Raw genomic sequence first — 13,410 nt, 5'->3', positions numbered from 1 at the left:
GGTGTTTTCCACAGATGGAATCAGAGGTTTTGTGAGGCTGAACTCCCCCTCCGTCTGCTGTCTGTGGCTGAGCTGCATGGTTACATCACCCATGTGCAGAAGAAAAGAACCAAAGGCTGAATTTCTGATAACTGTCCCAATTGTTAGACTCTCCTGAAATGTTTAGAATACCTAGCTGTATGGCTGCAAGTCATAAGCTCTACTAGCTGGGAGATAAAACTGGGAAATTTTGGCTGTTCTATTACAATTTCTTTAGAAACCTGAAGAAAATAATGGACTCCAGCATGCCTTGAGCTATTCTCTGAGAAACTATGGCAACGGGTCTTTTAATTAAAGCTGAAGTAGCGTGCTGAAGTAGCGTGCGTAGCTTAGAAAAACCAAGAGATACTGCCAATTAATAGAGTACACAGGAATAATCCAGAAAAACTAAAAAAAAAAAAAATCTTTTCAGATATATTTGGTTATCTGTATTGTTTGAAGAAAAAGTAGTAATTTTTTTTTAGTGGATAGCAATATTTGGCTTTGGAATATGTTAACATACTTTTTAAAAAAGAAACCATAGCTCCCTAGTTATGTTTTAAAGATTAATATTGAAATTAAGTTGTGTTTCCTGAGACCATGTGAATTGATAGTTGGAATGGTCAACCTAGAGATATCCTTGGTTGCAGAGAGTGGCCACACTGGAGTAGTGCACACAATGGATCATCTCTCCACCCCCACTTTTTAAAAAAGGATTTATTTTATTTATTTGAAAGGCAGATCTACAGAGAGAGGCAGGGTGGGGGGAGAGAGAGGGGGGGATTTTCCATTCACTGCTTCACTCCCCAAATTGTCACAACAGACAGGGCTGGGCCAGGCTAAAGCCAGAAGCCTGGAACTCTATCCGAGTCTCCCTCACGGCTGGCAGGGACCCAAGCTATTGTGCTATCTTCTGCTGCTTTCCCAGTTACTTTAGCAGGGAGCTGGATTGGAAGTGGAGTGGCCAGACTTGAACCAGGGCTCATATGGGATGCTGGCATCATAGGTTGTGGCTTAAACTGCTGTACCACAATATCAGCGCCAATCTGTCCCTTTTGATAGTGGAGACATAAGTATTCCTGCATATCTGCTCCCACCCCTATATGTATAGTACACATATAATATACACAATAGTAAAGTGCCCTGATGGGATGGTGATTGACAGATTGGTGAACTGTTCCCCTCTTGAGCTGAAGCATTTACAACCAATATGCTAGAATTTATAAGCTAAGAGCATACCAAAGTTTAATATATTATTGTTAGCATTTCAAATAAAAAATGAAAAAAGCAAGAGTTATCATTTTTCTTGCATCAAACTACTTACACTAAAAGCCTCCTGTGATGGGGCAATTTTTTTTTTTTTTGACAGGCAGAGTGGACAGTGAGAGAGAGAGACAGAGAGAAAGGTCTTCCTTTTCTGTTGGTTCACCCCTCAATGGCCACCATGGCCGGCGCACCGCGCTGATCCGAAGCCAGGAGCCAGGTGCTTCTCCTGGTCTCCCATGCAGGTGCAGGGCCCAAGGACCTGGGCCATCCTCCACTGCACTCCAGGGCCACAGCAGAGAGCTTACTGGAAGAGGGGGCAACTGGGACAGAATCCGGCGCCCCAACCAGGACTAGAACCCGGTGTGCCGGCGCCTCAGGCAGAGGATTAGCCTATTGAGCTGCGGCACCGGCCATGGGGCAAATTCAGTTGCCCCTTTTGCTAGGGAGAATTTGGTTCTTGTCTGTTGTTTTACAGTCCCTCTGATTAGTGCTGCTGTTTGCAAGCTAAATTGCATAGTCATAACATGAGGGCAATAACTGAAAAGATGAGTAGATCTAATAAGATAATACATAATGGTGACAAATGTTAAAAATGCCTAAGTCAGTGTAGGAACTGGTCACCTTGGCCCTGGCTTCCAGTTCACCTTTTATTATGTCGTTGGCAGAGTTAGCCATCTGTATTCAGGTCTGATCTTCTACTCCTTTTGCTTAATGGCTTCCTGTGGCTTCCTGGATGAGTGCAACTTGTCTCAGCATGAGCTCCAACATACCTGTAATGCATGTGCGCCCTATTCCTATCCCCTTCTGTTTTCATGCCATCACTCAGGCTGGACTTCGTCTACTCCACTTTTTTCATGACAAACTCTTACTTTAAAATGAGGGTTAAACACCACCACTTCCTTCCCTTTATCTCATAGTCTTTCCAAACGGTCTCCTCTCTGGGGCTGCATGAGGGCATCAGATGTGGGGATTTATTCCTCTGTCTTCCCAAGGCAAGTATTGTAATTTTTGTCTTGTTTCCATAGCCTTGTGTGGCATCTGGCATGGATGCAGTATTTATTGCTGGTTAAATATTTGATAGCTGGTAAACATTTGCTGAGTGGACACATGGCATTCAGTACATAAATGGCTGCAGCCACCAGGGCATACTTGAAAGATCACAAAGTAGTTGTAAGTTGCTTCTGCTCTTTTTCCTTCTTCCGCTCTCCCACTCTTTTCTTGCCCCCACTCGGCGCCCATTGCTCCAGTGCCTATTTGGCTTTTCTGAACATCTTCTTTAATATCTTACCTAGGCTTGCCCTACTTCTGAGTGCCAGTGAGCTTCTCAGTTGCTGTCTGTGGGGGTGAGCATTTAGCCTAGTGATTAAGACACTGATTAAGATGCCTGTGTCCTACATTGTAATATCTGGGTTTTATACCTCACCCTGGCTCCTGACTCCACCTTCCTGCTAGTGCAGACCCTCAGAAGCAACAATGATTGCTCAAATAGTTGAGTCCCTGCCACCCACCTGGGAGACTGGATGGTGTTCCTGGATCCCAGTTATTTTTTAATTAAAAATTTATTCATTAACCTAAAAGATGAACAAAATGTGTATTTAAAATTTCACTAGGGGCCGGAGCCATGGCTCACTTGGTTAATCCTCCACCTGCGGCGCTGGCATCCCATATGGGTGCTGGGTTCTAGTCCCGGTTGCTCCTCTTCCAGTCCAGCTCTCTGCTGTGGCCTGGGAAGGCAGTGGAGGATGGCCCAAGTGCTTGGGCCCCTGCACCTGCATGGGAGACCAGGACGAAGCAACTGGCTCCTGGCTTTGGATAGGCGCAGTGCCGGCCGTAGCAGCCATTTGGGGAGTGAACCAGAGGATGGAAGACCTTTCTCTCTGTCTCTCTCACTGCTATAACTCTACCTGTCAAATAAAAAAAAAATCTCACTAAACCTATCTGAAACATATGTTTACATAGAGGACAAAGGAATATGGGATTTCAAGTAACTTACGGCACAGTCCATTGTCCATTTAAAAATATTCTTTTTTTTTTTTTTTCACAAAAAAAATCATTGGAGGACAAAACAGTTCTTTCTTGTATACTGCATAAGAACTAGATACAAACTTCTGATGTACATTTATTTCACTGTCAAGTCTGATGATGAAGATGGAGGCACTGATGTTCACAGATCAGTTACGTGATGGAAGCAAAAAGCTTGTTCCCCTCAGGTACAAATTAGAAGCTTCCACTCATGGCCATTACAGTGGCGTCACATTCTCGGACCTCATTCCCTCTCCTCGTTGAATCTCAGGTCATTGCCTCCTGCTTTTTGCACCTTTGTTTTCAGGTTCGGTGTCATTTCTGCTGCATACAGCATTACTGACTTACATGATGGGAACTGCACAAGACAGAGGCTGCCATCTTCCTGTGAGAGCTGGACCCGGGCTCTGCCTCTGTATTTTTTTTTTTTTTTTTTGACAGGCAGAGTTAGACAGTAAGAGAGACAGAGAGAAAGGTCTTCCTTTTTCTGTTGGTTCACCCCTCAAATGGTCACTATGGCCAGCGCGCTGTGCTGATTCAAAGCCAGGAGCCAGGTGCTTCCTCCTGGTCTCCCATGGGGTGCAGGGCCCAAGCACTTGGGCCATCCTCCACTGCCTTCCTGGGCCACAGCAGAGAGCTGGACTGGAAGAGGAGCAACCGGGACAGAATCCGGCGCCCCGACCGGGACTAGAAACCGGGTGCCAGCGCCACAGGCAGAGGATTAGCCTAGTGAGCCATGGTGCCAGCCATCTGCCTCTGTATTGAACATCATGATTTCTTTCTCTAGAATACATTTTCTTTTTCTCAAGAAATACATGAAGTCCAACTGCTGAGCATACATTTTTTTAAAAAAAATATTTTATTTGAGAGTTAGAGTTACAGACAGTGAGAGGGAGAGACAGAGAGAAAGGTCTTCGTTCTGTTGGTTCACTCCCCAAATGGCCACAACAGCTAGAGCTGCGCCCATCCAAAGCCAAGAGCCAGATGCTTCTTCCCGGTCTCCCACATGGGTGCAGAGACCCATGGACTTGGGCCATCTTCTACTGCTTTCCCAGGCCATAACAGAGAGCTGGACTGGAAGAGGGGCAGTTGGGACGAGAACCGGCGCCCATATGGGATGCCAGCACCACAGGTGGAGGATTAACCTACTGTGCCACGGCGCTGACCCCCTGAGCATACATCTCGAAGCTCTGTAGCTGTAGGATTTTCAACAGCTTTGCTGATGGGGATCCATCTCCCCTCTGCAATGGTTTTCTTATTGTTTAAGTATACCGGGTAGATGCACATAAACCTGTCCTGATCTGCTGGGGACTGGACAGTTGCACAGGCCATCCCCACAAGGACAGTCTGGTTGGAATACACCAACGTGAACCTGGCCTCAGGTCAGTCCCAGCTTTTGCAGGCATTTGGAGAATGAACCAGTGGATTGGAGCTTTCATTCTCTGTCTTGCTACACAGAAAATTAAAAACAAAAACAAAACAAGCCCTTTGCCTTTCTTATCCAAACTTCTACTCTCAACTCCAATCAGAATTTCATTTCCATGCTGAAAAATGCAGGTGGATAAAATTTGAGGATTATTACATCAACCCAATTTCTGCCAGATTATAAATGACTGACATGGGAGCAGCAGGAAGTGATTGAATTTTGAATTCCACAATATAAGGGAAAAACAAAACAAAAACGTGTTCAAATTTCTGAACTTCCTTTTCACATAGTACATCAATGTCATCCTGAGCAGGTTTCCATGCCAGGATTTCAGATTATGTCATTCAGTCATGACAAAGGAATATTTTGAGAGCTGCCTGCTTATAAACAGTTTCAGCAACACGGCTGTCTTTGTTCAGTAGTGTTTGTGTAATTATTTGAAAAAAATTTTTTGCTTTTTTATCTTTATTATTCAAATGAACATTGGAAAAATGACTAATGCTGCTGATAAGGAAATTAGGCCTTCGGATAGCAATTTGCTTGAGACAAAGATATAAAAAAATCATCAGGTGAGCCAAACTCAGAGGCACAGAGTTCCTAAGGATGAAGAGCAGCTGACTAGCATCTCACAAGGCGGAGTCCTGGCTTTGTGAGAGTGTTCTTTTGTGCTCCCTCTTCTCATGACCCAGTCTCTTTCCTTTTGTCCCCTCACCCCTTAGGTGGTAGTTGCTTCCTTGCATTTACTATCCCATGTTTACCCCGGTGTCCTATTTTTGCTGGTCCAGTCCTCTGACACTTATTTCAACATTACCTTTGTTAAATCTCATCTATTGAAATACCTGGCATGCTTTTTGCTTTCCTGAAAGGATTCAGTCCTGAATGACTACTCTATGCCTGTACTATTGAATATTTTTAACAAGATTGTTTTCTCAATTTTTTGAATGCTTTTTCTGTGTCAAGGGGTGATTGTATGGTTTCTCTCTTTTGGTCTATGAAATACAATAATAGATTTTCTAACATGGGACTTTTCTTGAATTTCTGTAACAAGATATCCTTCATCATGTTGTGTTTTTTTTTTTTTTTGGGGGGGGTGACTATTTTAAGATAATGCTTGTGAATGTTTTAGTTAGTATTTTTGCATTAATTTTTATGACTTTGAATGGTCTGGAGTTTTTTGCGACAATCTATGTTGGGTTTTAATTTCAATGTTATATTTGCTTTATACAAATTTGAGGTCTTCTATGTTTTTTGTAAACTCTGAAACAGTTCAAATCATATTTAACATGAACATCATCAGGCTTTTGTTGCTGTTTTTTCTTGATTTTGTTTTTTTAAGCTTTGGAAGCATTCCTTTATGAGAACCTCTGGGACTGGTTCTAGTTTGAGATCATATAATGAGAGATCATTTTCATTAAATAAATCCAGAAATGGCTAAGACCTAAAATGATGTTTTATTCTGCAACTGCTGGCTTGGTGAAGCACAGCTCTAAAAGGTACCAGTGCTAGTCCACACCAGACTGTGAAATAAGCAGTGTGTCTCTGGTGGCCTCTTAGTCTCAAATTATTATACCTATGTCTCCAAGGAATTCTCCCTCTTACCTGCTCTTCTCTCCCCTCCTATTCTGTGGCTGTTCTCTACTGAGGTTACTCTTGAACAATACCATTTTTAAGCTATGACCCTGCAAAGAAAGATTTGCATTTCCTTAGCAGAATCATAAATGGGATCACAGCAGAATCATGGCTCTGGGTACTTAATGTTGCGTCCCCTCATCTTCTCTCTTAAATTCTCCAAGTACACTTCGGGCTGAGATGAACCATAAATGTACCAGCTGCTGGAGGAGAGCATATCCTCCTATCGACTCAGTTAAGCAAATGTAGTAAGCTTTTCACTCAGTCCTTCAGTCTCCTCTTAAAAAAAAAATCCAGGGTCACCACCTAACTACCGTTAGAGTGAGTGAAGGAAAAGGTGGAGTAGCACTCGTTAATTCCAGCCTCATCTCTGGCATCGTAGATCATCATTTGCTTTTCAGTGCCTCTGTGCTTTCTTCTGTCTTTGACAAGCTTGCCTTTGCATACCTGTGACCCTGCTGAAGCCTCACTGGTTTTGAAGCCGTGGCCCTGGCTTCCCTCACATAGTGGTTTCCCGTTTCCCCCATGAACTGATCACCTCCTTGATTTTCCCATGTTGCTTTCTGGGCTGGCTTCCTTCATGTTACCATCACTGCATTATGTGTAAGCCTGGCTTCCTCACTGGTCTGGTTGCTCCTGAGAGCACCTTCCAAATCAAATCTTTTGTTTCAAATGCTTAGCACTGTGCTATATGCATAGTAGGTCTCAAAAATGTTAGTTGAACTGTGGAATAAATGAGAGCCAATAAAAGTGAGCAAAAATAAAGATGAATGGCAGATGGGTGAGTAGACTCTGAAGGGACTTACTACTGTGCCCTAGATGCTAAAAGGTGGGTTTTCAATAAGCCATTTGCATAGTATGAAAAAAAGTAAACATAATGATTTCATTCAGAATGAATTTAATTTACATTTGATTTATGTTCACACTGCAGATGCTTTTCTGGCAACATACTCTCTTTCTAAATCTGCTCACTCAGAAGGCATGCATCAGAGTAGGTCAGAAAGACAGTTTTCAAGGCCCTGAGAGTCTGAAATATTCTTTTAGCTTTATAATAATTCAGGACATTTGTGTTTATCCTTCCTGTCTCAGGAAATTATGTCCCGCTCAGGAAATGATGATAGTCGAGATAAGGGAATCAAAGGGATTAATATGGGATACTAAAAATAGATCACTTGGGAGGTGAGGTGACCTGAAAGCAGAGGATCAAATTGAGGGATTTGAGGGAAATAAAAGCTATTTTCTCGATGCTTCCACAGGGAGAGTATAAATATAAATAGATCTGGGGGTTATGTTTAACTTGAATCTTTTTGCATCTTCAGCTGCTGGAAAGATTTTAATTGGCAAGTGGTGTTTGGATGACAAAGGGAGGAATTTAGAATTCTTTGGACTCATTTTAGCCTCCAGAATTATTTAAGATCATATATGTATTGCTATCCTTTTCTTACTGCTCCACTAATGTTACTTGCCCAAAATACATCCTAATTTATTTATGTATTCTCTGTAGATAAATATTTTGCACTCTAATTTTCTCCTATTGATGTATTGTTTTATATATATATATATTTGTATTGACTCATGGAGGAGTAAATTTTGGAAATTTGCATAATGCCTATGATCATTAATGAATTGCATACGAGTTAAAAATTAATCTTTTTAAAGAGTTTTCCATTGTCCCCGAAATGGGGAAACATTATTTGGTGGTGACAGTGTTAATTGGCTAATTAACAGTGTTAATACCCTTTCTCTAGACATTTTTAATACTTTTGGAAAAATGATCTGGTTTTATCAGCTGAAATGGAAGAAGGTTCATTTTTACCTGAACATCCAATGAGTGTCTTCATTTCTGTCCCATGGAGCCTGTTTCTGTCTGCTTTTTAAGAGTAGGGAATCAATGCAGGATGGATGCCAAGGGGATTGCATTTAAGGTTTCTCCAGCTGGAGTGTCTTCCTCTGGGAGATGCTGCTTCTCTCCAGAGTGTACACAGTCTAGAGAGCAATGCTGCTGCTTTTCCTTGAAGTAAATGTAAGCTTGATCCCAGCAGGAGTCCTAGCAGCACAGGGTTTAGTTGAATGCCCTAAAATTACAGTTTCAGACTGGTGGGGGTAAGGATAGAGTCCAGGGACTGTCAAGGGCAAGGCCAGGCCTCCTGCCCAGGTTATTAAATCAGTTAAAGCATTTCCACTAAGATCCGGAACCAGACAAGGGTGTCTACTTTCACCATTGCTATTCAGTATAGTGGAAGTTTTAGCCAGACCCCAATAGGTAAGAAAAAGAAGTCAAAGGGATACACATTGGAAAAGAGGAAGTCAAATTATTCCTGTTTGCTGATGACATGACTCTATATATATAGGGGAACCAAAAGACTCCATTAAGAGACTATGGAAACTCGTAAGAGAGTTTGGTAAAATTGCAGGATATAAAATCAGCACACAAAAATCAGTAGCTTCTGTTTACACAGTGTCATGGCTAAGAAAGTCCAATTCACAATAGCTACAAATAATTTAAATACCTTGAAGTAAATTTAACCAAGGAGGTGAAATCTCTACGAGGAAAATTTATAAAACATTAAAGAAAGAACTAGAAGAACATTCAATAAAAAGGGAGAAACCTTCCATGTTTGTGGATTGGAAGAATCAATATCAAAATGTCCATTCTATGGCCGGTGCCACGGCTCAATAGGCTAATCCTCCGCCTGCAGCGCTGGCACACCAGGTTCTAGTCCCGGTCGGGGTGCTGGATTCTGTCCCAGTTGCTCCTCTTCCAGTCCAGCTCTCTGCTGTGGCCCGGGAGTGCAGTGGAGGATGGCCCAAGTGCTTGGGCCCTGCACCCCATGGGAGACCAGGAGAAGCACCTGGCTCCTGCCTTCGGATCGACTTAGCATGCCGGCCATGGCGGCCATTGGAGGGTGAACCAACGGCAAAGGAAGACCTTTCTCTCTGTCTCTCTCTCTCTAACTGTCCACTCTGCCTGTCAAAAAAAAAATTTCCATTCTACTGAAAACAATTTACAGATTCAATGCGATCTCACTCAAAATACCAATGACATTCTTCTCAAATACAGGAAAAAAACGATGCTGAAATCCATATGGAAACACAAGAGACCCCAAATAGCTAAAGCAGTCTTAAACAACAAAAACAAAACTAGAGGCATCAGAATACCAGATTTCAAGACATACTATAGGGCAGTTATAATCAAAACAGCTGGTACTGGCACAAAGATAGGCATGTAGACTAATGGAACAGAATAGAAACCCCAGAAATCAAGCTATGCATCTGCAACCAACTAATCTTTGACAAAGGAGCTAAAATCAATCCCTGAAACAATGATAATCTCTTCAAGAAATGGTGCAGGGAACATTATATCTCTGCATGCAGAAGTATGAAACCAGACCCCTACCTTAGACCTTATACAAAAATCAACTCAACAACCTATGCCATCAAATTACTAGAGGATAATATCGAGGGAGCTCTGCAAGACATTGGCATAGGCAGACTTCTTTACCCTTTTAGTTGGCTTCTGTTTTATTTTTCTTAACCTTACTATACCCTAAGCAGAGGAAGGGCTTTCCTTATGTTGCTTTGCCCCAGACTCTGCCTTACCACCGTTGGATCAGGCATCCTGTGAAATTTAGTGCCTTTCTCGTTTTCCCCATTTTTGCTTTATCTGCCAGGGGTAGAGTGAATGTGAGCTCTGATTTGTGACCACTGGCTTTCATGATTCATGACCACAGGGTCTAGATGAGAAACCAATTCTCTTCTTCTTGATGTTATTTTGACTGTGTGTGTGTGTGCATGCATATGTGTGTTTATCTCCTGTTGGCCAACCATTATTGTGCTACAGAGGCTTTTTGAATTAGGCCACCATGAAGATGCCCAAATCAATCGTTCTTAATTCTTGGGTCAGAAAGGAGACATGAATGATGTGCTGTACACTCTTATTTAATGCTATAACTAGTACTCCAACAGTATTTTTTTTTCACTATGTGTTGCTATATGGCGGCAAACTGTTGAAATCGTTACCTAATATATACTAAACTGATCTTCTGTATATAAAGAGAATTGAAAATGAATCATGATGTGATTGGAAGGGGAGAGGGAGTGGGAAAGGGGAGGGTTGCGGGTGGGAGGGAAGTTTTGGGAGGGGGAAGCCATTGTAACCCATAAGCTGTACTTTGGAAATTTATATTCATTAAATAAAAGTTTAATTAAAAAAAAAAACAAAAAAAAAGGAGACATGAATGTATAATGTCAGCCAATTCAATCCAAGTTTGACACAAAATGGAATACCCCAGTTCTCCTCCTGTGTTATTAAATTAAAGCAAGCATTTGTAATATGGATTTTTAAAACTCAGGTGGCCACTTATAGAACTTGGTGTCCTTTATCCCCTACATCTGTTTCCAACAGTGTTTTTGGACATGTAGCTTTCACTCCTTTGCTGGAGGTGTTCTAACCATAGAAGGATGAGCTGAATTAAGTCCATTTCTATAGCATAAGAAAGTAGCCTCTCATTTTGAATTTTTGCTGTGATTGAGAAGTTATTTGGTAACATTTTTGGGAACATAAGATACAGTGATATGAGAGATGTTTCCTGAAATGCAGAGGCAGCTCCTCTTGATGATTATATTAAAATAGGTGACAGACATTTGAAAATTAGAAATGATGACTTTTATGTTTCCAATGCCAAAAAGTCTAGCTTTCTAGCTGTGTAGTTTATTGCTTTTGTCAAATTTCCTCCACTATAAAAGAATATTAGTAGAAACCTTAGATGACCAAAGCTGAGAAGAAGCCATTATACGATGTGTCATCGAAATAGTGTCCTCTCAATTATTCTGGTCCAGATTGTCCTCAGGCTGTCTTTGAACACAGAAAAACTGCATTATGTGTATGTGCATATACATACATAAAAACATATCAATGTAAAATATATGAAATCAGTCCCCATCCTGTGGTGGTGGAACTGGCTTCTGTCTGCTGGGGAGAGCCAGCTCTGTGGGGAATTGAGCACAGAAGATTGTCCTTCATAATGTAGGGAGGCCTCAACCAATCAAAGGCCTGAATAGAACGAATGGTCTGAAAACCTCTGCCTCTCACAAAGTAATGCCTTCAGACTTCAGCCAGGACATTAGCTCTTTGTGCCTGATGGCCTTTGAACTAAAATGTTGGTGGGCTGTACCTGGGTCTCTTGCACATTGCCCTGTTGTGTATATTTGGAGTTAATCAGCCTCCATAGTCACATGGGCCAGTTCCTTATAATAAACTTCCATATCTGTCTATTTATCCATCCATCTATCATCTCCTATCAATTTGATGTCTCTGGAGAACCATAACTAATATACCCTATATCAGGATTTTTTTCCCCAACAGAGCCAGTTTACCAGTACATTGAAGAAAGAATGGTTTAGTGGATGACATTACCCACTTGTGAGGAAATAAAATTAGTTATCTCACATTATAGTAAAAAATTCATTTCAGAACATATTAAAAATGTTCATGGAATGAATTCTAGATGGATTATAAATGTGCATTTAAAAGATGAAGAAGTAATATGAGAAGACAGAATATTTTAAGAGTTGTGAGAAAGTTTCTAAGAAAAATTGAAACTTAGTGGTAATGAAGGAAAAGATTGGCAGTTTTTAATTATGAATTCTAAGCTTCTGCACAACCAAATAAAAATATATGTAGCAAACTAGGCACAAATACTTGCTGCAAGGATAGCAAATAATTTTATTCACATGTATAAAAAGCTTCTGGTAGAATGAGCCAAGAATATGATCAGACAACTCAAAGGAGAAAATATAAAAAGTGGTTTATAAGAATATGGAAAGATTCCCAATTTTACTAATAAAAAAGTACAAATTAAGACCTGTGCTTTGCCCATCTGACTGGAAACAGAAAAAAAGGATTTTTCTCCAATCCAGTCACTTCCATACTATTGGTACAAATGTAATTTGGTACGAAAATGTTATACACAAATTTGGTAGTATCTCTCCAACTTTTTTTAAAAAAAGTTTATCTATCTATCTATCAGGCAGAATGATGGAGGAGAGAGACAGAAAGAGAGAGAGATCTTTTATATACAAGTTCTCCCCCCAAATGGCTACAATAGCCAGGTCTGGCCCAGACCAAAGCCAGGAGCCAAGAATTCCATCTTGGTCTACTACAAGGGTGGCAGGGGCTCAAGTACTTGGGCTGTCTTCCTCTGCCTTCTCAGGCACATTAGTAGGAAGCTGGATTTGAAGTGGACCAGCGAGGATGTGAACCAGCGATCTGATAAGGGATGCCAGTGTTGCATGCAGTGGCTTAACCCACCACACTGGTGGCCCTTCAAATTTCTTTTTATGGCCTGGCAATTCCACTTTTTTTTAAAAAAGATTTTATGTCGGACCCTCACCAGCAAGGATCCAATGCAGTCACGACACGGTCACTGTTTCTCGGTTCTCAAGGAACTTTATTCGTGGAGAGAGAAGGAAAGGGCAAGGGGAGAGGAGAAAAGAGGAGGAGGGGCGGCCGCGGCAGTGGCCTGCCCAGATCCCAATGTCCCTTTATATCCCAAGTCCCGTGGAGCATGCGCTCCACAGCCAATAGCGGTTCTTTTCACGTGCAGTTTATGCTAATGTCGTCCAATCCGATGAAAGGGCACGTATAGCCTCAGGTTGAAAGTTCATCTGTTTCACCTGGTTCCTCCTAGTTGTTTATGCAGAGTCCATCCTGTTTCAACTGTTTCACCTGGTGGTTTTCGTAGGACTTGTGGTCGACCGATTGCTGCAAGCTATGTAGATACAAAAATGAGGAGGTTCCCACAGGTGGCCAGCCTGCAGTTCCCCACAATTTTATATATTTGGAAGGTAGAATTACACACACACACACACACACAGAATGGTCTTCCACCTGCTGGTTCACTCCCCAAATGGCCAAAATGGCCTGGTGTGGAGTTGATCCAAAGCCAGAAGCCAGGAGCTTCTTCTGGGTCTCCCTCATGGGTGCAGGGGCCCAAGGACTTGGGCCATCTTCTACTGCTTTCTAAGACCATAGCAGAGAGCTGGATCAG

The 13,410-nt window shown here is 41.8% G+C and overlaps 1 protein-coding gene and 1 pseudogene across 1 annotated transcript in view; one reads left to right on the top strand and one right to left on the bottom strand.

Moving 5' to 3' along the window:
* LOC133755991 (dystonin-like) overlaps window positions 1-13,410 on the top strand; it is a 492,822-nt gene that overhangs the window by 22,194 nt on the left and 457,218 nt on the right.
* Window positions 3,525-4,638, bottom strand: LOC133756345 (signal recognition particle 19 kDa protein-like; annotated as a pseudogene).

The sequence above is a fragment of the Lepus europaeus genome, chromosome 3 (genome assembly GCF_033115175.1).
Source record: "Lepus europaeus isolate LE1 chromosome 3, mLepTim1.pri, whole genome shotgun sequence".
Classification (NCBI taxonomy): domain Eukaryota; kingdom Metazoa; phylum Chordata; class Mammalia; order Lagomorpha; family Leporidae; genus Lepus; species Lepus europaeus.
This window is presented reverse-complemented; position numbering and strand designations above follow the sequence as displayed.